This window comes from Capricornis sumatraensis, chromosome 1 (assembly GCF_032405125.1).
Source record: "Capricornis sumatraensis isolate serow.1 chromosome 1, serow.2, whole genome shotgun sequence".
NCBI classification, from domain to species: Eukaryota; Metazoa; Chordata; class Mammalia; order Artiodactyla; family Bovidae; genus Capricornis; species Capricornis sumatraensis.
In genome coordinates this window covers 99,343,212-99,371,136 of record NC_091069.1, presented here as the reverse complement: position 1 = coordinate 99,371,136, position 27,925 = coordinate 99,343,212, and the positions used below count along the sequence as shown (strand labels likewise).

Here is a 27,925-nt window from a genome sequence, read left to right as displayed (position 1 = left end):
GGAGCGGTGGTCTGAGCTCCTGCACACATTCTTCCTTTGGGCCTTTGCCTGCAGCAGCCCTGGAAATGGCTGAGTGCTGATTCAAACATCAGGTTTCTCTCCTCTTCTCACTTCCCCACAGGGTTAAGGCCGAGAAACACTGTGCTCCATCCTGTGAGTCCCATTGGCTGAGTCAGATCTCCATCTTCCTTCAGAAGGATCCAGTATAGGAAAGTGTTAGTCGCTCAGTCATGTCTGACTCTTTGCAACCCCAAGAACTCTAGTATCCATGGAATTCTCCAGGCAAGAATACTGAAGTAGGTTGCCATTTCCTTCTCTAGGGGATCTTCCCAACCCAGGGATCGAACCCAGTTCTCCCACATTGCAGGCAGATTCTTTACCATCTGAGACACCAGGGAAGCCCTCCCAGTATAGGAAAATTATTCTCAAACTCAAGGTCTGCATGTTCATGAACAGTGTGTGGTGAGATAAAACAAAGACAGCTAAAGATTCCTCTCAAGGGCTGTGACAAAGAGTTGGGTAAGAAGAAAAAGTATTATTCAGCAAAGACTTACTGTACAGCACAAGAAACTGCTGAGTGTTATGTGGCAGCCTTGCTGGGAGGAGAGTTTGGGGGAGAATGGATGCATGTATATGTATGGCTGAGGCCCTTTGCTGCTGTCCACCTGAAACCATCACAACATTGTTAATCGGCTATACTCCAATATGAAATAAAAAGTTAGATAAAAAGATGTTAGTTGCTCAGTCATGTCCAGCTCTTCATGACTCCATGGACTGTAGCCAGCCAGGTTCCTCTGTCCATGGGGTTCTCCAGGCAAGAGTACTGGAGTGGGCTGCCATTCCCGTCTCCAGGGGATCTTCCTGACCCCAGCATCAAACCCGAATCTCCCGCAGTTGCAGGTATATTCTTTGACATCTGAGCCACCGGGAAAGCCCCTGAAAGAAAATAAAGTATTATTAAATGGAAGGGACAAAAAACAAACAAACATACAACCCTGAAATCAAGTAAAAGAGCTTTCAATGTGCAGAGTTCAGTGATATTCATTTTCCATGATGCACGTCTACCACATGTAGGCTTTCTTCCAGATAATGATAATGCGATGGTAAATAAACCGCATTCCCATCCTCCTGGAGGCACACAGGCTAGTGGAAACAGACGGTGAGTAGACAAGATCACGAAGGATCGTGTGCAGTAAGTGCGATGCCGATGCGCTCTGACGCGCCAGGAGAGGCTTCAGCAGAGCAGGAACGTGTGTGTGCGCGTGCGCGCCTGACATCGCGCTGCTTGAGATGCTTACTTGGCAACGAGGAGGGAATTTCTCTGGCAGAGGCGATTGGGAGTTTAGTTGTGTAGGAAGGACGGGAAAGACAGATTGCAGTTGTTTAGACAGGAAATGATTCAAATTTGGGCAAAGCTTTTTAACAATGGAAAATGAAACAGAACCACTTCAGCGCGGCAGTACTTGCATTTCAGAGTTTGCGTGAGGAAGGTTGAGAAACTTCTGGTTGCCAACCACCGTTTTGTTTCCTTGAAGCCCTTCACGGTCTTTGAGTACTGTTTAGATTTCGGTCCCTGAGAGTCCTTTGTGATGTTGACTATATTTAGTGTCCTATCACCTGAGACCGAGCTGTTTGTACCTTTCACCCCTGATTACTTTAGACTGGAGTATTTGTGCAGATAATCCCCGCTTTTTAGCTGCGGCTTTGGCTGGTGTTTTGGAATGAGAAACTTATTGGCTGGTGTATTTACTAGCGTATCTACCCTTTTAGTTGGAAATATTGATCCACTCATTACCAGAAATATCCCTATTTCAAAATGAGATCACATTAGGAGTTTACGGCTCCTAAGGCTTCAGCAATATTTGCTTCTTTGTATAGTATTATTCGGAGAAGGCAATGGCAACCCACTCCAGTACTATTCACTTAAAAATGTTCTCAGGTACATTCATTACCTGTAAGTTTCTCAGTTACCCTGAGAAGTTTGGGAAGTTTCTCTGTTAACAGGCCAGGAATGTTACACCCTTCCATAGATTCACAGAGCCTGAGTGGGTTGTGGTTTCATCACTAAGTCATGTCTGACTCCTTCTGACCCCATGGACTGTAGTCTGCCAGGCTCCTCTGTCCAAGGGACTCTCCAGGCAAGAATAGTGGAGTAGGTAGCCATTCCCTTCCCAGGGGATCTTCCCAATCCAGGGACTGAATCCGGGTCTCTGGCATTGCAGGAAGATTCTTTACTGGCTGAGCCACCAGGGAAACATCTTTATTCCTGCCCCACAAATTGGCTCATCTGTACCATTTTTCTAGATTCTCCATACATGTGCTAATATGTGATATTTGTTTTTCTTTTTCTTCCTTCCCTCTGTATGACCGGCTCTGAATGGATGTTCTGTGAAAGCATCTAACTCATTCTCAGACACGTGTATGTCCTGATGTTTGCGTGTCCTTCCTGTATAAGCAGTTACTAGGTTTGGGTCAGATGAACAGTTAGGGACCCAGTGGTGAGGTAAGCTGTAAATGACACTGACTGTCTTGCACACCCTTTGAGAAACTCAGGCTGGGACTTGTGTAACCCAAGAGAGCAGTTTAGATCACACTGGTGAACTAGGGCACGGTTTCTTATGAGGGAGGCTCAGAGGGGCTGCTGTTTAGTGCAGTTCCGTTTCCAAGCCTGGGTAACAGGTGAAGCAGCCATTGTTGGGGTGGTTCTCCCTTCTCAGCCCTTGATCTTCCCTTGACCCTTGCTTCTGGGAAGATGCCTCCTTGAACTTCCTGGTGGTCTCCATAGAGCTGCCCATGCTTTTTTAAATTGAGTTTTGGCTGTGTTGGGCCTTCATTGCTGTTCAGGCCTTTCTGAAGTTGCGGGTGTGCAGGCTTCTCATTGTGGTGGCTTCTCTTGTTGAGGCTCCTGGGTTCTAGAACACAGACTTAGTAGTTGTGGCACACGGGCTTAGTTGCTGCACAGTATGTGGGATCTTCCTGGACTAGTGATTCAACCCATGTCTCCTGCATTGGCAGGTGGATTCTTTACCACTGAGCCTCCAGAGAAGCCCTGCCCAAGCTTTTTGCAGAAGTTCTCAAACTTGTGATTTAAAGACCTCCTTTCACTCTTAAAAATTATTGCGAACTTTAAACGTAAAAAGATCTGTTTACATGGGTTAACTATTGATATTGATCTAGAAATGAAACTAAATATTAAAATGAATTTTTATTAATCATTGAAAATGGAACTTCATTACCTGTTACCATAAGTCACATCTCCTTTATAAAAATTGTTAGATTCTTAAAACAAAGTTTAAAACTAGAATTTTTTTCTGGCATTGTTTTGTACTGTTTCCATTGCTGTGGAAATCTCACTAATATTTGGCTCAGCAGAAGACAAGTTCTTGTATCTGCAACCTAGTCTTTGAGTTATTATAGATCATGTGGTTTCTTGTGATATTCAACCCTTGAGTATTCATTGGAAGAACTGTTCTGAAGCTGAAGCTCCAATACTTTGGCCACTGGATGTGAAGAGCTGACTCACTGGGAAAAAAACCCTGGGATGCTGGGAAAGATTGAGGGCAGGAAGAGAAGGGGAGGGGGTGCGGCAGAGGATAAGATGGTTAGATAGCATCACCGACTCAATGGACATGAATTTGAGCAAACTCCAGGAGATAGTGAAGGACAGGGAAGCCTATAGTGCTGCAGTCCACGTGGCCCCAAAGAGTCAGACATGACTGGGTGACTGAACAACAATAATGGAAGCTTCTTGTGAGAAGACATGTGTAGAAAGAGAACAGGCTATCTTTGAATTCGTATCAAAGTAGCTTTGACTTTGTACACCTCCTGGGTGGGTCTCAGGGACCTTTGAGAACCACTGCGTGCTTCCCCGTAGCCCACCAGGCTCATCTGTCCATGGGGATTCTGCAGGCAAAAATACTGGAGTAGGTGTGGGTTCCCATTTCCTCCTGCAGGGGATCTTCCCAACCCAGGGATGGAACCTGGGTCTCTCGCATTGCAGGTGGATTCTTTACCATCGGAGCCACCAGGGAAGCCCCTTGAGAACCACTAACGTAGAATATCTTTTACTCTTTAACAATCTTTTGTCAACATTCGTACAGTTTCCTCTAAACATCTTCTTCCTGCTGCTTGTGTTCAAGCGACCGTGATGGCTGATAAGTCTTTCTTCAGTATTCTTGGGCTTGGCAAGACTGGAGACAGTGGATTCATAGCCTGCCCCCTCTCTCTCCCCTTTCACTTTCCTTCCTCCCTTCACAACCTGGGGAGCTTTTCTTGTTAGAACCCGGCAATCGCCAGGCTGTTTTTCACTTACATCAATCACAATCTACTTGTTTCCTCAAAAGTCTTGATCCTGGCTAATATTCATTATTTCTGGTCTATGTTTTATAAATATTCTCAAAGCATTTCCAACCAAAATTGAGAGAAAGTGAGGCATGTTCATGGCTGACTGTCATATCTGTGACCTTCCAGAAACTGTAGCAGAATTCTGCTGCCAGCCAAGAATGAGTCAATGGGCCTGGATTGCAGGCAGATTCTTTACCATCTCAGCCACCAGAGAAGCCCTTCCTTAGCTGATACGTTGACTAATGCTGATATCCAGGGTAGTGATATGGTTGATATGAGTGTTTTGGGACAGACAGCAGAGAGATTCCCCATCCTCCCCCCAAAATACATGGTTCTAATCCCTGAAGATATTATATTTACCAGAGAAATAAAAAATATAGATATGAAATAGTTATGGACAAAGCATTATATTTATGAATGTAAAGTAATTATGTTGTTGTCCAGTTGTTCAGTCATGTCATACTCTTTGTGACCCCATGGGCTGCGGCATGCCAAGGCTCCTCTCTCCTCCGCTATCTCCCGGAGTTTGCTCAAACTCATGTCAATTACTAATGTTTAAAATAGCTTCATGCTTCTAGAGGCTACACATATTGGGTAGCACAGATCTAGAGGAATACAAGAAGGCATCTTTGGTGCCCATACTGAAGTCACACTCAGGGAATCTTCTGTGTCTCCTGCCCAAAACTGGTCCCGAGTCTGGATCCTGAATATTTTATGCAGTTATTGAGGAATTACGATCACAGGCTTCTACTAGGATCACTCTTGGGATGACTCAGGGCCCCATGGCATTGGCCTTCTCTGAGGTCAATACCAGCTGTATTCTTGACCACAGGCTGAGCTCATCAGTAGGTCTAACCATCCCAGAGTTGGGACGGCTCAGTATCGTCCATCAAAGCTCTTAACTCTGAGACTTGCTAATAAGAATGCAAGAGGCCAAGAAGGCACCTGTGGTCCTATGGCCTCATCTCCCAACCCTTGCACCCAGCTCCATTCTCCCTGGGCGAAAAGTGAACAGGGGTGACTGTTGGAGAGCAGTTCATCAGCTGCCAGGTTTTTGCCAAATTGTTCGGTTTGAGAAAAGACAAGAGAAAGGAATGCTGCTGCTGCTGCTGCTGAGTCGCTTCAGTCGTGTCCGACTCTGTGCGACCCCATAGACGGCAGCCCACCAGGCACCCCCGTCCCTGGGATTCTCCAGGCAAGAACACTGGAGTGGGTTGCCATTTCCTTCTCCAATGCCGGAAAGTGAAATTTGAAAGTGAAGTTGCTCAGTCTTGTCTGACTCTTAGTGACCCCATGGACTGCAGCCTAGCAGGCTCCTCCATCCATGGGATTTTCCAGGCAAGAGTACTGGAGTGGGGTGCCATTATAGGTGAGTGTTAATATAACCTTTGGAAATTAGGGAAATGATTAAGCAACTAGGCATTCTTGAGTCTGCCCAGGTTTTCCTTCTGCTTCTGATGTCAAAAGTCATGACCTCGTCTTACTCTTCCAAGTATCTTCACTGACAGAGGCTTACTTCTCACAGGTTGTACTATTTCTTGGAAAATCATGGAATAACAACACTAGAAACTTTTTCATTCTTGCAGTTAGCATTTGCTGAAAAGTACAAGATTATCAGCTACTTCCCTTACTCTAAATAGTGTATTTAAAGCTAACCCTATTTGACCATCTCATACCTCCCATTTTTCCTTTATTTGCTGGTGAGATAGATATTAAGGAGCTCTGTGACTAGGAAGTGTTCAGAGGTGATGATGGAGAAAAGAGATCAGTGTCATTTTAATTCTGGGAGATGTCGCAGCCTGGGCTGACTCGCCATGGTTCAGGATGGGCCTTGGAGAATCATGGCACATTCCTGAGTGTGGCCATTGCTTTGCTGGTCTGTTATTGTGCTACAAACTCAGTGACTTAAAACAACAGTGTATTATCATCACTCATGCTTCTGTGGGTTGAGGGGACTCAGCTGGGAGGTTTTCCTTTGGTGCCCCTCCTGGGTATGTAGTCAGATAGAAGCTGACTAGAGTTGACTGGCTTAATATCCAAGATGGCTCTCCCATGGCTGGGGTAGGTCCTGGCTGTCAGCTGGGGCTGTGGACTGGGGTACATCCATGTGGTCTTTATGGGGTTTAGGGTTTCTAATAGTGTGACAGTCTCTGGAGAGTAATACTTCTTACTAGGTAGCTTTGGGCACCAAGAGAGTCCTCCAAGAGACTCAGGAAGAAGCTGAAAGGTTTCTGATGATCTTGCCTCAGAAGTCCCAGAAATTCCATTCTACCTCATTTGATTGGTTGGAATTGGTTGAGTAAGTCACTGATTTAAGGGGATGCCAGATTCAAGGGAAGGGAAATCTGACTTTGCCTCTAAATTAAAGGAGGAGTAGAGAATTTTCATCCACCTTTAATATATTTGTTTAGTCACTCAGTCATGTCTGACTCTTTGGGACTCCATGGACTGTAGCCTGCCAGGATCCTCTGTCCATGGGATTCTCCAGGCAAGAATATTGGAGTGGGTTGCCATGCCCTCCTTCAGGGGATCTTCCCAAGCCAAGGATCGAATTCGCATCTCCTGTGTTGATAAGTGGATTCTTTACTGCTGAGCCCCTGGGATATCCCTTTAATAAGTACTACAGTGATCATGTTGAAAGGAAGGAAACCACTTAAAGAAATTAAATTGGCAGTTATATTCCAAAAGGATCAAAGGGTTGAGCGGTTGCAACATCTGGATCTTGGAAGGTGCTTGGGGTGCTCGGGGAAAAGGGAAAGTGACCAATTCTAGAATCTTGTAGAAAACCAATGATGCTGGGACCATGTAGAGCTACAAGGAAAGAACATTAGATTGAGAACTGTGTTTAAGGAAAGCAGTACTCTTGTAATGTACTTTGTGTATGACTAAGCACAAAAGGTTCGCTCAGCCCTTTTTTTTAACGACGCAGGGAAGTTGGTAACGGCTGCCTTTTGGATGGTGATAGATGATGTGGTCATACGTGCTCTTGTGTTACGTGTTGAAGCAGTCACCAAATCAGAGACAGCCTGATATAAAAGAGAAGGCCCGCCAGGCCAGTTCTGCTAGGTTACTAACAATTCGTGGAAGTTACTAAGGCAGTCGGCCATTGGAACTTGCTGTATTCTTTCTGTGTAACATGGCAAAAACCAGATACTGGGAGCCTCTGTGGCCATTTACCTTCATTGAACAAGATGAAAACTGCAATTAGAACCAATTGTTGGCAGCACTGCCTGCTGTGTGTGTCTTTTCTTCTTCACGAAGGAGGTTATGTGCACATGTGTGCGTGCTCAGCAGTGTCTGACTCTTTGCAACCCTATGGACTAAAGCCCAGCAGGCTCCTCTGTCCGTAGGATTTTCCAGGCAAGAATATTGGGGTGCATGTCCATTTCCTCCTGCAGGGGATCTTCCCAGCCCAGGGACTGAACCTGTGTCTCTTGCATCTCCTGCATTGGCAGTGGATTCTTTTACCACTGTGCCACCTGGGAAGCACACAAAGGAGGTTAAGAAGTAGTTTATTTTCCATGAAGTTTTCTGATATTTTATACTTTCTCCCCAGCTTTCCTCTTCTAGTTCACATGTAGCTGTCTGACTGGTAAAATTCTTAACAATCAGAGGAACTTGAATAGAAAGATGATCACAGAAATTTCCACATCAGGAGGAAGTTTTTCATGCTAATAATTTTTAAATTAAAAAAGTAAAGGAAAAACTGACCTAAAGAAATGAATACACGTTCATTCCTTGGGCACTTAACAGTGAGTCCAGCATGATGAATGTCCACATGCTGGCATGTGATTGACACTGTGCTGTGCTCGTGATTGATGTCAGAGCCATTGGTCTCCACTGGCTTCTTGTCCAGTTTCACGAGGGCGCTGAGATATCCATCGTCCACCTGAACTTGTGGAACTTGTGCTCACTGTGGAGTGATGGGGCTGAGATGCATCATTGATATGCAGCTTCTTCCCTGAAGAGTTGGAACTGGAGGGCATGCCATCACTGCTCAGGCCCACAGGACTCCTCAGAACAGTGGGTGGTAGCTCTTCGGCGCTGTGCTTACTGACACCACGGCTGCTGCCACTATGTGAGTGGGAATGCCTGTCACTGCTGGGGTGGTAGCAGTTGGAAGAAAGTTCCTCGTGCTTCTCCTTAGGGTCCCTGCTAATATTGTGGGCCCGAATACTTGCCCGTCCCACGACCTTCATCAGAAGAGCTGTGTCCTTCTGAAGAAGAAACTTTTACAGCTACGTGTAAACTTTACATGTAAACTACTTATGCAGAGAAAGGGAGCCTCCAGCCCGTTAAAGCTATGAAGCTGCAGTGACAGGATGTAGAAAGAGACATAGATTTAAAAAGTCATTATTTGGAGGCCAGTGGATGGAAAATGTGTGAACGGAGCAAAAAAACTAGACCGTAGAAGGAAGTCCATCTAGGACAGTGGTTTTTAACCTCTCTCAGGGAACACTGTGGTTCTGTGAGCACTTACCGGCAGTTCCATAAATAACAATAAAAAGAAAACAGGCGTAGCCAGAGTCACAGAGGCCCCTTGTGCGCACATGTAATTTTTGAAAAACTTTTCCACGACTGAAGTCAGCTTAGCGCATGAAGCCTCATTTCCATCTGATGCCAGAAAAAAAAAAAAGAAAAAAATCTTGGCAATGCAGAGCTGTTTAGTTTGCCCTGGGTTACGGCTCGGTCTCTTTGCGTAACCCAAGCGAATCTGTTCAGAACTCTTCCTTCTTCAAGCAGCTTGTTTTCCTCTGCACGGTAACTGGGACTCTTCGGACGTGATGGAGGTGGAGGTAGGGAAAGCTTTCAGCTTGTCCTGGGGTTCGGATAAGGGTTCTGCCTGAAGGTCATTCTCTGGATTTACATCCCCCAGTGGAGACTGAGCTTGCCCTGCTGGTCCCCACCCGTGCCAGCTCATCTCAGCCCCGCTGATGCCCCCTTGGAGGGTCTGGGATTCTGAACACTGGACCTAGCGAGGCAGCCTGGCCCAGGCCCAGCATTTCTGTTGTCCAGCTGCCCCTGGCCTGGGCCATGCTGGACCCCAGACTTTGCTACGACATGGGTGGTGTCCAGGGCTAACACCTCGGGGAGCCCAGGAATTCTGGTCTCTTCCAGGGTCCCCTCAAGCCTCCTCTCTCGGGAAGAGGCCAGGGTCTCTCTTTTGTTTGGTGGCAGAGGAGAATGGGGTGCTGAGTCTCCTCTCAGTGACTGTCCAGGGTCAGCAAACACCAGGCATCTCTTCTCTGCTTTCCTTCTCGCCTCCTGCTGAACGCTGCTCCTCTGGGTGGGAAAAATACCTTGCGCTCTTTACATGAATGTACATCCTTCTGAACTCAATGGTTTATGATATAAATGAGAGGCTCAGAGTTTACCAACATTTTAGCTTTGGGGAGTCAAGGAAACAAGCACATAAACTCTCCCTCTTTAGAGCTGTCGTGTCTGGCGTCAATGTTGACAATGGACAATCCTTCAAAGTGTCATGCCTCGCTGGCCATGGGCAGTGTCTTGTGTTTCAGACCACGAGAGCATGCTGTACCAGTTGACCAGGTGCTGTTCCTTTCATGCATTGTAAGATGTTCCTCCTGAAGAGGGTCACGTGATCTGAGGAGCTTGACGGGTAGGAGAGAGACTGAAAATTCTCAGGGAATACAGTCTCTCTTAGACTTCCCTGTAGCTCAAAGGGTAAAGAATCTACCTGCGATGCCGGAGACCAGGGTTTGATCCCTGGGTTAGGAAGTACCTCCGGAGAAGGGAAGGGCAATTCACTCCAGTATTCTTGCCTGGAGAATTCCATGGACAGAGAAGCCTGCCAGGCTACAGTCCATGGGGTCGCAGAGTTGGACACAACTGAGCGATTAACACACACAGCCTCTCTTAAGGAAGTTGGTTCGGGGGTAGCAGACTCTCCCCAGTGAGTCTCAGAGATGGGAGGGGAGTGAGGGACACACACTCCAGCAGTGTTCTGTTGTTTCTGTTGCTCACACTTGTCACACTACATGTGTCGTTATTTTCATGAAAGGTCTCTGACCTAAAGTATACCCTGCCTCTACAACATCTGTGTGATGCCGAGACCAGAGCAGACAGTGACTTAGGTGACAGTCTCCACCTTCTGAAGCCTCCAACCCAGGGTGGACCAGGGCAGGCGGACACACCTGTTACCTAGGACACAGAGAGAGGAGGAGCCAGGGAAGGCATTCAGCACAGCTGAGTGAGGGAGATGATGAATTCAGGATCCCAGCAGAACAGTGGTCACAGGAGAGAAGGGCAGGCTTCCAGGTCTCATCCCCACAATGGGGGGCTGTTTGAGGGTCCCGCATGGGTCGAGGGGCCCAGGCATCTAGCAGAACAGCTGGGGTAGGGGTTTGTGGGAGGCATCAGAACATAAAGAAAAATGAAAATGTAATTATTATTTCTACATGATCGCACAAGTCAATTTTACTTTCTACTTGTCAATGACTTTAAAAACTTCCATTGCATAAACAGTAAGACAGTTGTGCCACTTCTGGGCTAGTTCTGCAGTGCTGAGCTGGTCCCCCTGGGTCAGGTTCATTGACTGCCACCTGGACACATGCAATGAGGCAGTTTCAAGTGGAAGATGCAGAGACTCGGCAGCACTTGGACACACACTTGTTTGCAATCCTGCACACATATTCCAATCACCTGGGTCTATGGTGACACATGTTGTTCAGTCTCTAAGTAGTTCTGACTCTTTGCAACCCCATGGACTGAAGCATGCCAGGCTTTGACTTTGCTCAGACTCGTGTCCATCGAGTTGGTGATGCCATCCAACCATCTCATCCTCTGTCGTCCCCATCTCCTCCTGCCTTCAATCTTTCCCAGCATCAGGGTCTTTTCCACTGAGTCAGCTCTTTGCATCAGGTGGCCAAATTGTTGGGAGCTTCAGCATCAGTCCTTCCAGTGAATATTCAGGGTTGATTTCCTTTAGGATTGACTGGTTTTATCTCCTTGCCATCCAAGGGACTACAGTGGTACTAGTGGTAAAGAAATCGCCTGCCAGTGCAGGAGACCTAAGAGACAAGGGTTTGATCAGGAAGATCCCTTGGAGGAGGACATGGCAACCCACTCCAGTATTCTTGCTTGGAAAATTCCATAGACAGAGGAGCCTGGCGGGCTACAGTCCATGGGGTTGCAAAGAGTTGGACATGACTGAAGTGACTTAGCACACATGCACGGGAGCTTTCAAAACTCTGATATTTGGGTCTCAGCCACAGAGATTCTGAGGACACTGATCTGAGCATCAGCAGTCCAGATCCTCTCGGTGATTCCAATATGCAAGTTGGGTTTTGAGAACTATCACCTAAATAGGAATTCACTATGAGATGGGACTTGTGATGAGTTCTCATAATGCTTTATCACCTGAAGCCTGTTCCTCCGAGAAAGAGGAACCATACGAACTCTGGAACCAGATAAAAGAAAAAAGAGAGAGAGAGAGAAAAATATCATTTGTGGTCTCAAGGCAGGCATTAGAGCAGAAGAGCTACGGCTGCTGGACGATTTATGCTTTCTTCCATTTCAGAATTGTCTGGGGCAGCTGAAGTTATCTCAGTTCCTGAGTTTCTGATGTGGATATTAGAGATGGGTGAGGGACGCCAGCGTCTGCCCAGGCGGGAAGGGATACAGGAAGGGTGGTGTGTTCTATTAGGAAGGAAACAATCATCCTTGACTCCGTGTCTCCTGGGAGGTTGGCCAATGAAGTCCTCAAAACAAGCTAGGGGCCAGTCACTCGCTGGAGGCACAGATTGGAAAGGGAAGGGTTGCTTGGAACCAAGGGGGTGCACTGGGACCTCAGCCTTCTCCCTGCGTCCACCCTCCCGACGGAGGTGTAGGTGTGACCCATTCATTGCATTCCTCTGAGTTTAAAACGAACTTGAGTTTTAAGCTTAAAAGCCCACGAGGTCTGGCCACGAAGTCTGATATCAAGATTGGACCACATGCCCTGCTGTTCTCTTGTCCGGGCCCATAAGAATAACAATGAAAGCAGCAGGTGATTTGTGGAGCATCAACTCTGAGCCTGGCCCCAGGTTTACAGCATTAGCGCCTTGAAACTGCTCCACGAGGTGGGCGCCATTACGATCCCTTTTCGCAGAAGAGGAAACAGCGGTTCAGAGAAGTTCAACAAAGTGCCTGAGGCTGGCTGAAGGTCAGGCTTGGGGACAGGAGTGTGAGCGTCCCTGGGGTGGAGAGCTCCGCTGGAAATCGTGCCCAGGGGCCCCGCCGTGGGGGTGGGGGACATCCACGGGGCCGAGGTCACAGTGAGTCGTCCCCTCTCTGTCCCGAGGGGCGCGCGGCCGCCGTCCAGGGTCCTGCGCGGGGATGCCAAGGGGAGGGTGGCGCCGGAAGGGGCCGGCGGTCCCCCGGCTCCCCGGTGGGGCGGAGTGAGAGCCGTCCCCGCCCCAGCGGAGCCGCGCCCGTACTTACCCGGGCTCGAGGCGGAGCCGGCAGGGAGCGCGGGTCCCGGTCCCGACCCGGGGATGTGATGTGCCGGCTCCTAGGGCGCCTCCGCCCGCCCGGCCTCCCCGCACGCGACCGCCGGGCGCCAGGTAGGAGGGCTGGGGGCGAGGTTGGGGTGGGGGAACGACTGTCGCTTTGGCACCTTCGCGCGGGGCGTCCCCTTTCCCTGCACAGCGCGCAGAAAGCAAGCGTCCTTTCTCCTGCTCTTGGTTGTCAGTTTGTCTTGTAAGAAGATTGATGGCGGTTTAATCTGTGTTTTGTTGGTGTTCTTTTTGCGCGGAGGGTGGTTGTTTTTATTCCTGTGTGAACCAGGGGTAAAAGCTGTTCAAATCTGTCTTTGGGGAATTTGGCAGTCTTTCTGGAGGTTTATTCTAGGGTGTGTCTGTAAATTGCTTGCAGGCGTTTTAATCCGGCCAAGTTGAACTGGTTTGGGAGTGGCCCTCCTAGGGATTTGGGCTGGAAAGGGTTGTCTCCTGGAGGAGATAGTTATGATGCCCTAACCACCGTGGGGCAGGGTAACTTGTGGCTCCTCCAGATGAAGGTTGACACTGAGTGGTGCAGCTACAGACACTAGGGTGACGCTCATTCCTAACAGGCGTGCACCGCACTTTACAGTTTAGAAGACCCTTTATACCTACTGCTGTTTTACCCTCCCAGCAGTCTCCCGAGAGACACGCCATCATCACCCTCCTGTTACAGCGGAGGAAACCGAAGCTTAGATCGGGTGATTAGCTTGGTGGAGGGCTGGCACCCGGAAGGAGACAGAGACCTCTGGACTCCACATGGTATGTGCTAAGGCGCTCAGGCGTGTCTGACTCTCTGCAACCCCATGGGCTGTAGCCGGCCGGGCTCCTCTGTCCATGGGATTCTCCAAGCAAGAATACTGGAGTGGGTTGTCATCCCCTTCCCGACCCAGGGATCAAACCCCCGACTCTTGTGTCTCCTGCATTGGCAGGTGGGTTCTTTGTTACCTATTTTATATCCTATTCAGTACTTCATTTAGTATTTTGTAGTCATACCCCCTGGTGCTCAGATGGTAAAGAATCTCCCCACGATGCAGGAGACCTGGGTTTGATCTCTGGGTTGGGAAGATCCGCTGGAGAAGGGAATGGCAACCCACTCCAGTATTCTGCCTAGAGAGTTCCATGGACAGGGAGCCTGGCAGGCTACAGTCCATGGGTTCACAAAGAGTCAGACATGACTGAATGACTAAACAAGTTTACTTAACAAATGTTAATCGAGTGTCTACTGTGTGCCGGGTACTCTTCTGTGATAAGTACTGAGGACAGAGTAGTGAACAAGATGGGTGCTAATCGCTGCCCTTGATTGGACAGGAGTCTGCTTGGTGAAGGAGAGGACATTGGAGGTCTCTCTGCCTGATGGGATTCTTGGAGATTTGTCCCAGTGGACAAAGCGTGGTTGTCCTGGGCGTCACTCGATACACTCTCAGCCGTGCTCCTGGACGGGGACAGATGGAGAGCCTGTGACGGGGCTGCATCCCTGGCAGACGTGTCCATCTGGAAGTAGGCAGAGAGGTTGTGGAGAGCATCTCACTGATCAAAGTGGCAAAGCTGGCAACCGCCGTGAAGCTCCCAAAGTGCTGGGGTTAGGGAAGCACAGGGGTTATTCTTATGCTATTAGCTCGTGACAAACTCAGTGTGAACACACCGCTTTGAAGGACCGGAGTCGTCAGGGACTCTGCCTCCTGTTGCTCCCCGTCTGCTGCTGTCCGCTGGCAGTTGCCTGTGTTTTCCTGTCTTCCAGGGTGTCAGGTTGGCTGACAGGACCTGCACTGTGAGCAGCTTTGCCCCTCCTTGAACCCCATTACGTGCTGGGCCCCAGGCAGTGCTGTTGCAGCCTCCTGGCTGTGGCACGCGGGAACCTGCAGAGTGATCTCACCGAGTGCGGGAAGGGGTGGCTTCCCCAGGGCTGTGGGTCACCAGCATACTTTGGAGTTCAGCACCATGAATTAAACATAGGAAGAAAGCAAAACAGCAGTGGAGACAAGGACGTCCCTGGTGGTCCCATGGTTAAGACGTCACCTTCCAAGGCAGGAGGAGCGGGTTCATTCCCTGGTCAGGGGAGCTAACATCCCACATGCCGCAGGGCCAAAAAACCAAAACATAAAACTGAAGCAATGTTGTAATAAAGATGGTACACATCAAAAAATTTTTATTTTAAAGTGGAGACAAAGTGAAATCTAGAAATGTATAAAAGGTAAAGCTTGATGAACTATGTACTTTTAAAAATTGAAGTATAGTTGATTCACAGTAATTCAGGTATACAGCAAAGTGATTCAGTTATTCAAAAATCTGCAAAATTCAGTTTGCAGATTCTTTCCCATTATGTCTTTTTTTAATTTATTTTTAATTGGAGGATAATTGCTTTACAGGGCTGTGTTGTCTTCTGTGATACAACAGCATGAATCAGCCGTAAATATTTATATGTCCTGTCCCTCCTGAATCTTCCCCCCGCCCTGCACCCATTATGGTTTATCACAGGATATTGAATAAAGTTTGCTGTGGTATACAGTAGGTCATTGCTGTTTATTTTATAGGGACTAGTGTGTACCTTAGGGGCTTCCCTGGTAGCTCAGATGGTAAAGAATTGGCCTGCAATGCAGGAGATCTGGGTTCAGTCCCTGGGTTGGGCAGATCCCCTGGAGAAAGGAATGGGGACCCACTCCAGTATTCTCACCTGGGAAATCCCATGGACAGAGGAGCATGGTGGACTGCAGTCCATGGGGTCACAAAGAGTTGGGCACAACTGAGTGACTAACACTTTCACTCTCTTTCAGTGTGTACCTTATTGGGTGACCCCAGTGGGGCTGCAGGAACAAAAGAAAGCACAGTGCTCCGTCCTGCTGGCTTCTCAGCGCCACCCAGGGCACTCTCAGCACTGCTGAATGGGACTGCAGAGCAAACTAACAGGCATCTCGGAGTGTGCCCAGGGTACTGGGTGTTCCTAGAGTCCCCAGGGTGGTTCTAACGAGTAGCTGAGGCCGACAACAACAGCACGTTTTCCTGCAGGCCCTGGAAAAGAGGACACCTGGCATAGCACAGCCTCCCGTGTCTTCAAGATGAGAAAGACGCGCTCAGGAGATGCAAAAGCATTCCTGGTAGAGAGAAGCAGGCACTCGCTTCTGAGTCCCCATTTAAGAGGTACAAAGAGCAAGTTTCGGGCCATCTCGCAAGTGACCCCCACTAAAGTGCAGTTTGATAGCTGCGTTTCAGGGGGACTCAGGGTGCTGTCGATGGAGGAGCAGCTTGGCATTCCAGGCTCCGCACAGCTGGCTTCCCAAACCAGAGACCTCACGACGTGGAAGTGTCAGTCTATGGTGTCTGGCTCTTTGCAACCCCATGCACTGTAGCCCACCAGGCTCTTCTGTCCATGGGATTCTCCAGGCAAGAATACTAGAATGTGTTGCCATGCCCTAGTCCAAGGGATCTTCCCAACCCAGGGATCGAACCCAGGTCTCCTGCATTGCAGGCAGATTCTTTACCATCTGAGCCCCTAGGGAACTCATGGACCACTGAAAATACAGCCAATGGCTCCTGAATAAGAGTCAAATTGAATCAGATGCTATCACTTTAGACTGGTGCTTCTCACCTCACTCAAAACCGAATATCTGCCCCCCCCATTTTTCTTTCTTTTTTATTTTTTAAATTATGAAAGTATGATAACACAGTTACAGGACACTTGGAAAATACAGAACAAAACTACATATAGTTGCACTATAAATTACAATTATTTTTTAAGTAAATAATAGTTTTAGTTGGAGTTTCAATATCAAATTCTCAAAAATGAATAGAATGAATAGAAAATTAGAAGGAAAAGTAGGCTTGGAAAGCACTATGAACCAGTTCAACATAATTAAGATTTATACAGTTTTTGCACAACAGCGGCATACAAATTCTATTCAAGTCTCCCATCAGGAGACACTAGAATATGTCCAGGGACATAAAACAAGGTGCAAAAATTTCATGGTCTAAATGAATACTCCCTTTTCATGAAAATATTTTAACCCCTCCTTTACAATTCTGAGTTGGTATAATACTTAGCTACAACATAATTTCCAAATAATATAGTAGTATATGTAAGGAATGAGTAAAGTAATTTGGGTTAAAATGATGTATTTTGGTGTGTGGATGCTTGGGTAGGGTCAGACTGGTCTGATGAAGTCAATGGTGTTTTATGCAGACTGAGTGCAGGGGTATAGGACGCCTGCCCATGTAGCCTGGAGCAGACACATTGTCCTCACCCCTAGATGAGGACTGACCCGTGATCAAGGTCTGAGTGGTGATGGGAGGCCAGTCTTCCCTCTGTTTTCCCAGTGATTGCATCCCAGGAAAATTCAGTATCTATGAAACTATGCCAGCAAAATATATTTTATCCCAGTGGAGGATGGAGTAGGGGTGCCAGGCTCCCAAAGCAGTAAATGGTGCTTCTGTCAGCGTGAAGGTCTGTGGGAGCCTGGAATTCAAGCAGGATGAGGGCCAGGTCTTCACTGTTGGGTGGGAGGGTGCTATTCCAGACGTGTGGCATCCATGGTCTCTGCCACTAAATGACCACCCAGAGAGTCCCCTTCCCCACAGTTTTCAAAATGCTCCCTTGAGGGGCGTACTGGCCCCCTTGAGAACCACTGCTTTTGCTGCATCGGTTGGTAGTAAGTAATAAAGCAGGTGTGCGTCCTGAAACAGCAAGGCACCGATGGTAGCAGGAGCTTCCCAGGTGACTCAGTGGTAAAGAACCTGCCTGCCAATGCAGGAGACCAGGGTTTGATCCCTGGGTCAGGAAGATCCCCTGGAGAAGGCCTTGGCACCCCACTCCAGTGTTCTTGCCTGGAGAATCCCATGGACAGAGGAGCCTGGTGGGCTACTCTACCTGGGGTTGCAGAAGAGTTGGACACAACCTAGTGACTAAACAAGAATAGCAGCAGGTGTGAGCTGGCCGTCGGGGGTGCACACACACTAACTGTCAGACGGTTGTAGAGTAGATGATCGAAATCAGCCTGGGGGGCTGCATGCATTACCGGGAGGTGACTGCTCAGAGGCTCACAGGAACTTCAGAGGAGATGGAAATGGAAATGTCTGTATCCTGATGGGGTGTTTCTGGTGTCTGCAGTTGTCCTGGTTTATGGGATTGTAGACTTAAGATTTGCTATGTGTTTCACTGTGTGCATGTTTTACTTCAGTAAGGAAAAAAACCCAGGAGTGAAAACACTGAAAGATTCTTGCAGAGACTGTCCGGTGCTCTGAGACTCGTCTGTGGACCCCACGCTGGGAAGCGGGACTGTTCACCTGAGCAGGAGCCAGTGCTCCAGGCATCTTCTCTCTCTCTGTCGACTCTGCAAGTCTTGTGTGGCCGCTCTCGGTCTCAGAGCCTTTGGCAAGAGTCTGGCTTGGGGCTGTGCTGGAGGACAAGATGCTGGAAGAGGCAAGGCAGTGTGCTTAACACATTGTTGACCAGAGACATAGCGTTTGCCTTTTGTTACCCAGATGTTATAGACTGGAGACCTTTCAATATCCACTTACATAATGATCTGCAGGCCACAGGCATTAGTTTCTGCAGAAGTCCTGGGTCAATAGATTAAAAAGGGATGGAGACCGGGGTCACTTCCATCACTCAGTCTGGTTTCTCTCATCCAGGAGCCCAAGGAAGGCAGAGTTTGCCAAACTCCAGCCTGGTGGTCAAGGGCGTTCCTGTCTGTAGCCCGCTTGTGACAGTAATCACTTCCCTCCGTGCCTCATTTTCACCTCTTCCCTGGAAACCCATGTGACACCACCAATATGGTGCTGTGTAAGAAAGAGCTGAATAGTTTAGGATTCCTAGCAGCACCGGAAACCTCTGTGGCTATTTTTACTTTTCCTTCATGTCCTGTTTGCGATATCCTTATGATAAAACCCCAAAACTTTCCTTTCCCCATTTGTTTGGGAAACTAAGTCAGTTCTGTGAGCTACACTTTTGGATCTGTCTGCGGATAGGAAGATTGCCAATATCTCAGAGGTTTTTGGACTTTGGAGTTTTGGGGGAGGATGTATATTCCTGCCACCTCTGGTGGGATGGTTCCGTTTGGTCAGAGTCGTGGAAGGCTCTTTCTCAGGGGAGGATTGGTGACAGCCGTGCCGGTCATGTGGTCGAGGTTTAGCACGTGTCGTTCATCTCTGCAGAACGGGGCCAGTCATGTCACTCGGGAGCACGCTGTGGGGACCCCGGGCGGACACGTCCACACTCTCCTTCCTGGTGCAGAGCCCGTCTGGGGTCCTCTCCGTCCTTGGAGTTAGCGTCCAGCCTTGTGGGTGTGTCAGGGGGGCTGAGGAGAGGGAATTGTGGTGCTTACCCAGGACAGTGCGTCTCAGATTTTACCTCCAAAACGTTCCTCTTGGAAAATCAGAGTGGATGCTCGGCTGAGCATGCCATGATGTCACCTTAAGGGACGGTTTTTTGTCTCGTGTTTTATCTCTTGGAGACTTTTCTTTCTGCTTCATGACATAGTCCTGTATCCTCTAGTATAAAAATTACTAATATAACATAATTTGTAATTAATTTTATATTAATATAAATGTTTATGTTAATATGTTATGGATACATATTAATGTTTATAGTATATTTAAATATATATTTAAATTACATGTAATTTATTTTATATTAATATAAAATTTCATGTTAATGTATATATTATATAAATATAACATAACATTTTGTATTAATATAAAATAATAAATGTAATTCATTGTATATTAATATAAAAACTCCCCCCAGAAAATCCTCATGGAGAATCATTGCTGCAGGAAGATAGACACTGAGCTCCCTGGCCATTGGCAGCCTGTCTCTGGGACTTTGCTCTTAAGAAACAAAGACTGGTGTAAACACAGAATTCTAAAGTATTTTCCACCATCATGTAGTTCTCTGGCTTTATAAGTTCTTTTACTGCCTTGTCTTTAAAACTGACATGTTTAGTTTTAATACCGACTGTTTAGTAGCTGGCTGAATGCTTGTCAGAGGTGAAGGTCCTCGTCATGGGCTTCATTTTAATACCATGATCCATTTCCCACGCATGTTTCCACTAATTTTCCATAGAGCATGTGGGTGGTGATATTTCATAAGCTGAAGAATCTGCTTTACAGTCTTTGCTTTCCCTGGGGTCTCATACACCGTCTCTTTTTGTTATAGGTGAATTAGAGCATCATTCTCTGAATATTTCTCCGTTATGTCAGGCATACATGTAGGCTGTGTCTGTTAATGTTTGGGATGAGAAGTCATATTAAATGATTCCGTCTGTGTCTGTACAGGGAGACACAGAGTTTACAGGGAGACGCTCAGTGTGGAGAGTGAGTTGGCAGGAAGTGGAAACATGGAAAGTACCATTAGGATTTCCTTCTTATGGCTCAGCTGGTAAAGAATCCATCTGCAATGTGGGAGATCTGGGTTCGATCCCTAGGTTGGGAAGATCCCCTAGAGAAAGGAATGACAACCCACTCCAGTATTCTGGCCTGGGGAATGTCATGGACTCAGTAGTCCATGGGGTCACAACGAGTTGGACATGACTGAGTGACTTTCACTTCACTTCCCTTCTGTATTGAGAGGCGGGGCTCTGCTACTTCAAGTCCCTGGAAGAGGGAAGGGCTCCTTAGGGCTACAATATGCCTCCTTGGGTTTGTGCAGAAACTTCCCTTAAACTCGGATAGGATAGATCCCACCCAGGCCCTAATGTTTTTTGTTTGTTTGGTTTTGGTTGTGTGGCATGTGGGATCTTAGTTTCCCTGACCAGGAATTGAACCTGTGCCCCCGTCCCCCCCAACACACAGAGTCGTAACCATTGGTGTGGTGTGTGTGCTTGGGCATGTCTGACTCTGTGATTTCAAGGACTGTAGCCCACCAGGCCGCTCTGTCCATGGGATTCTCCAGGCAAGTATACTGGAGTGGGTTGCCACTTCCTTCTCCAGGAGATCTTCCCATCTAGGGATTAAGCCTGTGTCTCCAGCATCTTCTGCATTAGCTGGCATATTCTTTGCTGCTGAGCCACATGGGAAGCCCCTTAACCACTGGACCACCAGGGTAGTCCCCCAGACTGCATACTTTGGGGGCTTCTGCCCGCTTATCAGCTGGCCATAGGCCTCTGCGTGGCCAGGAGTCTTAGAGCTTAGAGGATGGTCCAGAACCCAGGACCCCTGGAATTCCCTGCCCAGATAGCCTGCCCTCGGATTCCAGGGTGGACGCAGGCCTCTTTCCTGATAGTCCTCTGTGGACTCCACTGCCTGAGGGCCTCCCTGGTCTGCAGAGTGGCCAGGGCTGTATGCAGGGTGGGAGAGGGGAGGGTGGGGATGTCTGCCTGCGGGCACGCTAAGGGCCCCCACAGTATGGGATGGAGCTGGGGGCAGGCCAGGGAGTCGGGCTTGGAGCTTACTGTGGATAGAAACCCCCTGAACCCCACGTAGCAATGCCCCCTGTAGGCCCTGTGTGGACAGTGCAGCCCAGACACACGTGTGTCTCCCTGCATCTTCTGTGTGTCTGGTGTGTGTGTGTCTGCCGTGTGTGTGTCTGCGGTATGCCACCTCAGCCCCTGCACGCCTGGCTTCTCTCCTGGAAGACAAGATTCCCGATGAGGAGGAATTCCTCAGAAACAAGAAGGGAATGCCTCAAGAATAAGAAGGCCTTGATAGTAATAGATTCTTTATGGCCACCAGGTGGGAGCAACTGTCCCCTCCCCCTGAGTTGGGACCCTGGGCCTTGAGGAAACCCCTTCGGGTCTTATGACAGCATGTCTCTTTTCCTTTGTCTGCACTGGATGTGCAATTTCCTACAGTGTCAGGAAGGCGCCGTGGATGAAGTCTGTCGTTCCCAGAAGCAGGGCTTTCCATGGGGCCAGTATGTTCACTGTAAATTCTGATACTTAGTCTCTGTTCTTAGCTCACCTTGAAGTTTGTCTTTCTGGATCTAGCAGGGAATTGCTTTATGCCTCAGATTTTCATTTTCACCTTGTCTTTTATAAACCTGTAGCTGTGTATGTATGTTCCGTGGACCACCTAGTTATGCTGTGATGTGCTGGTTTCCAGATGTTATCCCCAAGAAGCAATGGCAGCTCTGCTTGGGGAATTCAGGATGGCTCGCTGTTTCAGGGAGCGTTGTAGAAAGCTATGCCCTGTTTTCACTCCTGGTGCACCTAGTCAGCAGACCAGACCGGTGGAGGTGGGGTGACTGGCCAAGGCTTCTGGTCACCCCACCCCTCCATGACTGCCCGGGTCAGACAGTGCCCTGGGTCAGACAGTACCCTGGGTACCTCAATGCACTGCTGCGGCTCTGCACATCGGCTGGAAGCTGCTATGGAGACGATGTCGGCAAGTCTGGGAAATTTCATACATAATAAAGGCAGGGGGCGGGGGGCGCTTGTTCATTTACTGGGGGAGTTAATCATCTCATTTTATGTGGAAAATTCACCTGAGAAATAACGTGGCGGAATAAATCGGTGACTGTAGATATTTTCTAAAAGGATAATGTTTATTTATTTTTCTTTATCGGTGTTTTGTTGCTTTACAGTGTTGTTAGTTTCTGCTGTACAGCAAAGTGAGTCAGCTATACGGAGTCTCTCTTGGATTTCCTTCCCATTCAGGTCACCGCAGAGAACTGAGTAGAGTTCCTTGTGCTCTGGCAGGTTCTCATTAGTCATCTGTTTTATACACAGTGTCGATAGTGTGTGTATGTCAATCCCAATCTCCCAATTCTTCCCACCCCATTTCTTCCCTTGGTATCCATACATTTGTTCTCTATGTCTGCGTCTGTATTTCTGGTTTGCAAATAAGTTCATCTTGTATCATTTTTCCAGGTTCCACATATATGTGTCAATATATTAAAAGCAGCAAGGAAAAAGCAACAAATAATAAATAAAAGGACATATTGAATTTTATTACAAATCGATTTCAAAACACCGTTTTTGACATCTTTGCTGAGTTTCCTCTGGATAAGGGGGGTGATGCTGACCCAGAATTCCCTGTGGCATTGCAGTGCTCCAGTCCAGCTCCTGCTCCCCAGTCCCTCGAGCCTCCTGCCCCCTCCAGCTGGGAGCCTTTGTCCCACTCCTAAAGCACTGGTCCACCTTCTCCCGGGCAAGTCTCAGCTGTCTCCAGCCCCCAGGGATGGCTCCCCTCTGTCTGTTCTCTGACTCACGGGCAGCGCATGCTTCTCCTGCATCATTCCAGGTGGGTGTTGGTCCCTTTTTGGTCTAGTGCAAAGACAGTGGGTGGCTTCCTTCTTCCCTGCCTCCCTCTCTCTCCCCTTCCTTCCACCCTGACATCTACAAGTGTTACTGAACTCTTGGCATATGCAGGATGTGTAAGGGTGGGTCCTCCTCCTCCGAGTGCAGGCGACTCGGTGGGTCTGCCCTGCACCCTTCTTCCTTGGCTGGGTAGGGAGTTCCAGTGACTGGGGCAGCCGGCCAGTGTGGCCAGAGCTCTGCATCCCTGAGGCACCCCGTGCAGGGTGTCAGGGAGAGCCTGTGTAACTTGGCACTGCTAACTGTGGAGGAAGGGGCTGTGCAGGAGCCCGTGGGAGAGGCTGTGGATCACAGAACCCACTCAGAGCTGATCAGAAGCCACAGGAGAAGCTGGCCGACTAGGAAGGATCGGATTGAATGACAGTCGTGGGAAGCACTGTAGAGGTAGCATGGAGGCAGAAGGACACAGGGCTTACAGATGAGCCAGGAGCGGAGACGGCCCGGAGCTGACGGAGGAGGAGGGCTGGGCCCTCATTCCAGGGAGTTGGCCCCGAGCAGGGGTGGGTGGGGGCCGTGTGCTCTAGAGCCGTCCAGTAAATGGGGACTTGGAGGCGGGGGTCCCTTCATGTGGAGCGACTAAGAGACTGTGGTGGCCTAGCTGACACATTTCACAAGGTCTGTGAGACTGGGGAGCAGAGGGCAGGCCATTCAGAGTGGATATGAAAATCCTTTTAGGAAGTTTCTGGGGCAAAGAGGAAGAGGAAAAATGAAGTGGTTAGGAGGGTGTGGTGTCCACTTCTCTGCAGAAGATTTTCTGGGCTTCCCAAATAAATCCATTCTGCTCATCCATCTTCCCCCTTCCCCACTCTGTTAATTTCTTCCTGAGATTGTCCACAGGGCTCCAATCAGTTCAGTTCAGTTGCTCAGTTGTGTCCGACTCTTTGTGACCCCATGAATCACAGCACGCCAGGCCTCCCTGTCCATCACCAACACCGGGAGTTCACTCAGACTCACGTCCATCAAGTCAGTGATGCCATCCAGCCATCTCATCCTCTGTTGTCCCCTTCTCCTCCTGCCCCCAATCCCTCCCAGCATCAGGGTCTTCTCCAATGAGTCAACTCTTTGCATGAGGTGGCCAAAGTACTGGAGTTTCAGCTTCAGCATCATTCCCTCCAAAGAAATCCCAGGGCTGATCTGCTTCAGAATGGACTGGTTGGATCTCCTTGCAGTCCAAGGGACTCTCAAGAGTCTTCTCCAACACCACAGTTCAAAAGCATCAATTCTTCGGCGCTCAGCTTTCTTCACAGTCCAACTCTCACATCCATACATGATTACTGGAAAAACCATAGCCTTGACTAGACGGACCTTTGTTGGCCAAATAATATCTCTGCTTTTGAATATACTATCTAGGTTGGTTTTCTTCCAAGGAGTAGGCATCTTTTAATTTCATGGGTGCAATCACCATCTGCAGTGATTTTGGAGCCCCCCAAAATAAAGTCTGACACTGTTTCCACTGTTTCCCCATCCATTTCCCATGAAGTGATGGGACCGGATGCCATGATCTTCGTTTTCTGAATGTTGAGGTTTAAGCCGACTTTTTCACTCTCCTCTTTCACTTTCATCAAGAGGCTTTTTAGTTCCTTTTCACTTTCTGCCATAAGGGTGGTGTCATCTGCATATCTGAGGTGATTGATATTTCTCCTGGCAATCTTGATTCCACCTTGTGCTTCTTCCAGCCCAGCATTTCTCATGATGTACTCTGCATAGAAGTTCAATAAACAGGGTGACAGTATACAGCCTTGACGGACTCCTTTTCCTATTTGGAACCAGTCTGTTGTTCCATGTCCAGTTCTAACTGTTGCTTCCTGACCTGCATACAGATTTCTCAAGAGGCAGGTCAGGTGGTCTGGTATTCCCATCTCTTTCAGAATTTTCCACAGTTTATTGTGATCCACACAGTCAAAGGCTTTGGCATAGTCAATAAGGCAGAAGTAGATGTTTTTCTGGAACTCTCTTGCTTTTTTGATGATCCAGCGGGCTCCCATCAGCTGTGGTCATTCTGAGCCCCTCAGTGGGAGGGGCTTGGGGGTGGGCAGATCCTGGAGGCATGTCTTTGATCTGGTGTCTTATGCTTCACGGTGACGAGCTCTGACACCCTGATGCGATGCCCTGTGCTTTCTCACAGTAAATCCAAAGGGAACAACACGGGTGGCGTTGAGCACGTTGGGTCCATGCAGAAGGTTTGGCATTGACTTAGGCTGTTTTACCCACTGGGCATGGAAAGCCCTTATGCTGAGGCTCTCCCAGCTTCTCAGAGGCCCAAGGAAATGATACAGACCTGAGAAAAGATAAAATATCAGACTCCAGAATACTAAAAGTAAACCGCAGCCCCGGGAGTGGATGATGAACTGGCTGCAGGACGTCTCAGAAGGGCAACCCCATCTCCGCCTTCTGAAGTTTTCTCAAATCATGTGCCCCTTCATGGATCACAGCCTTGTCGCTGCCAAGGGGCTTACATAACTCAATGACACTGTAAACCATGCAGTTGCAGGGCCACCCAGACACAGAGTCCCCTGGACTGTAAGGGGACCCAACTAGTCAGTCTTAAAGGAAATCAGCCCTGAATGTTCACTGGAAGGACGGATGACGCTGAAGCTGAAGTTCCCGTACTCTGACTGCCTGATGCAAAGAGCCAATTCACTGGGAAAGACTGAGGGCAGGAGGAGAAGGGGGCAACAGAAGATGAGATGGTTAGACAGCATCACTGACTCAGTGGACAAAAGAACCTGGGATGCTATAGACCATGGGGTCCAAAAGAGTTGGACATGACTGAGCAACTGAACAACACAACCTCAGCAGCAAATGATGTAATTTGGAATGCAGGTGTTAAAGAAGAGTGGAAAGGAAGAGTGATGATTCATAGAGGAAGCCTGTTTTTAAACAGGGCCTGGAAGTTTCTCCTGGTACCTGGAGAGTTTTTCGGAGCGTTACTCTCAAGGTGCCTTACGGTGTGGGCTCCTTGAGGTGGTTTAACTCATTCCTGCACCATGGTGTACAGCGAAGTGCCAGGTGTGTGTGTTTAGTTAAACAAAACAGAGGTTGTCAACCTCTGTACTCCTCACCCCGACCTGATTACCTGAATCTGTTTTCTCAAAGGACGTGCTCTTTAAACGTGTGACTCATCTTTGCAAGCTTGTTTTGTTATTTCGGATGCCTTGAGACCTGTGCAGCGGTGGATGACTTCCCCGTCTCCATTCCAGTTCACGCTCAGGCGTGTGCTCTTCCTTCCCCAGGCAGCTGCGGCCACTGACGATGTCGACTCCCTCCTAAGAAGTGTTCCCGCCTCCTACAGGAAAAGACCTTCCCCACAGTGACCAGGCTGGTTCACCCCAGGGCTTCACCTGCTTTCTCTCATCAACAGTGGGAAGCCTCCTACCGTGTTTAAGGTAGTTCTGGACTATCTCCCACTGTATATAAAATATTGTGTTTTTGTCGGTGTGTTTTCCTTTGGGACAGCTCCATGGTTTTATCTGACTTCTGAAGGGGTCTGTGACCCTAGGAAGAATCACTGCCCACCCACTTTCCCAGGGTCACCCCGCTTTAGCCCCAGCTGTGATCTTGTGATGCTGTTCACAGTGCAGGCCTGAGCTGTCTCAGCTCCAGGTCGGCCGGCTCCCTTGTGGATTTCACTTAACTTTCACCTAACTCTCCTGGTCGCAGGATCTGTCATGTGGTTCCAGGAGACCCAGGCTGGTGGTGCAGTGAGTGACACCCCCGTGGGCATCTCCTCGGCTCTGTGGGTACTGGACCCCACCCTCCTCACCCTGCCCTGCCCCTTGCTGGCACCACATGCGTGACTCAGGGCCGGTGGGTCCCAGACCCACTCAGTCACTGCTTCTCTGGCTCGCCTCCAAGTGAGTCTCACATATCAGATATGCCTGCCTTTGTCCGTCTGTCTCTGCTGGCTGCTCATGCCTGCATCCCTACTCAACCTGGATGGCCCCTCCTTGGCTGCCTGCTCTTCCTGCCTCCTCACTCACTTCCCGTTTATATTCCACGTGGGTGTCAATATTTCCATTAAAAAAAAGAAAATCTGATCATACGCTACTCTGTGGCTTAAAACCTTTCAATGGTTGTTTTGCCACCTACAGATTCCAGTCCCCAGTCCTCAGCAAGGATTTGCATGTTCTGGGCACTTTCCGCCTCTCTAAGCTTTGCCGCTTTGCACCTCAACTCTGACTTATGGACAGGAATGTGATGAATCTCCCCTGTGCTCTCCCCCCATGAGGCTCACCTCATGCCCTGGGCAGCTGTCCATATCATGGTGTGACTCTGTGGACATGCCCACTCTCCCTGCTGGCTGGTGAGCTCCTTGAGCCCCTGGGTCAGTATTTCTAGTCTTGTTCTCAGGACCAAGTGTAGACATAGGTATGCAGTTGTTCAATTGTGTCTGACTTTTTGAGACCTGATGAACTGCAGCATGCCAGGCTCCCCTGTCCTCCACTGTCCTCTGGAGTTTGCTCAAACTCATGTCCATTGAGTCAGTGATGCTATCTAACCATCTCATCTTCTGCTGTCCCCTTTTCCTCCTGCCCTCCGTCTTTCCCAGCTTCAGGATCTTTTCTAATGAGTCAGCTCTTCACATCAGGTGGCCAAAGTGTTGGAGCTTCAACTTCAGCATCAGTTCAGTTCAGTCACTCAGTCGTGTTCAACTCTCTGCAACCCCATGAACCGTAGCACACCAGGCCTCCCTGTTTATCACCAACTCCTGGAGTCCACCCAAACCCATGTCCATTGAGTCAGTGATGCGATCCAACCATCTCATCCTCTGTCATCCCCTTCTCATTCTGACCTCAATCTTTCCCAGCATCAGGGTCTTTTCAAATGAGTCAGCTC

The 27,925-nt window shown here is 48.6% G+C and overlaps 1 protein-coding gene across 4 annotated transcripts in view; it reads left to right on the top strand.

The window, feature by feature from the left end:
- IL1R1 (interleukin 1 receptor type 1) overlaps positions 1-27,925 on the top strand; it is a 98,549-nt gene that overhangs the window by 28,873 nt on the left and 41,751 nt on the right. For 3 of the 4 annotated variants that reach the window (XM_068981016.1, XM_068966797.1, XM_068987928.1), the window contains exon 2: positions 26,323-26,475. The gene's annotated coding sequence lies outside the window, so the exon portion shown is untranslated. Of the gene's footprint in view, positions 1-12,808; positions 12,909-26,322; positions 26,476-27,925 lie in introns of those variants that run through there. The other variant, XM_068973633.1, reaches the window with a different exon arrangement.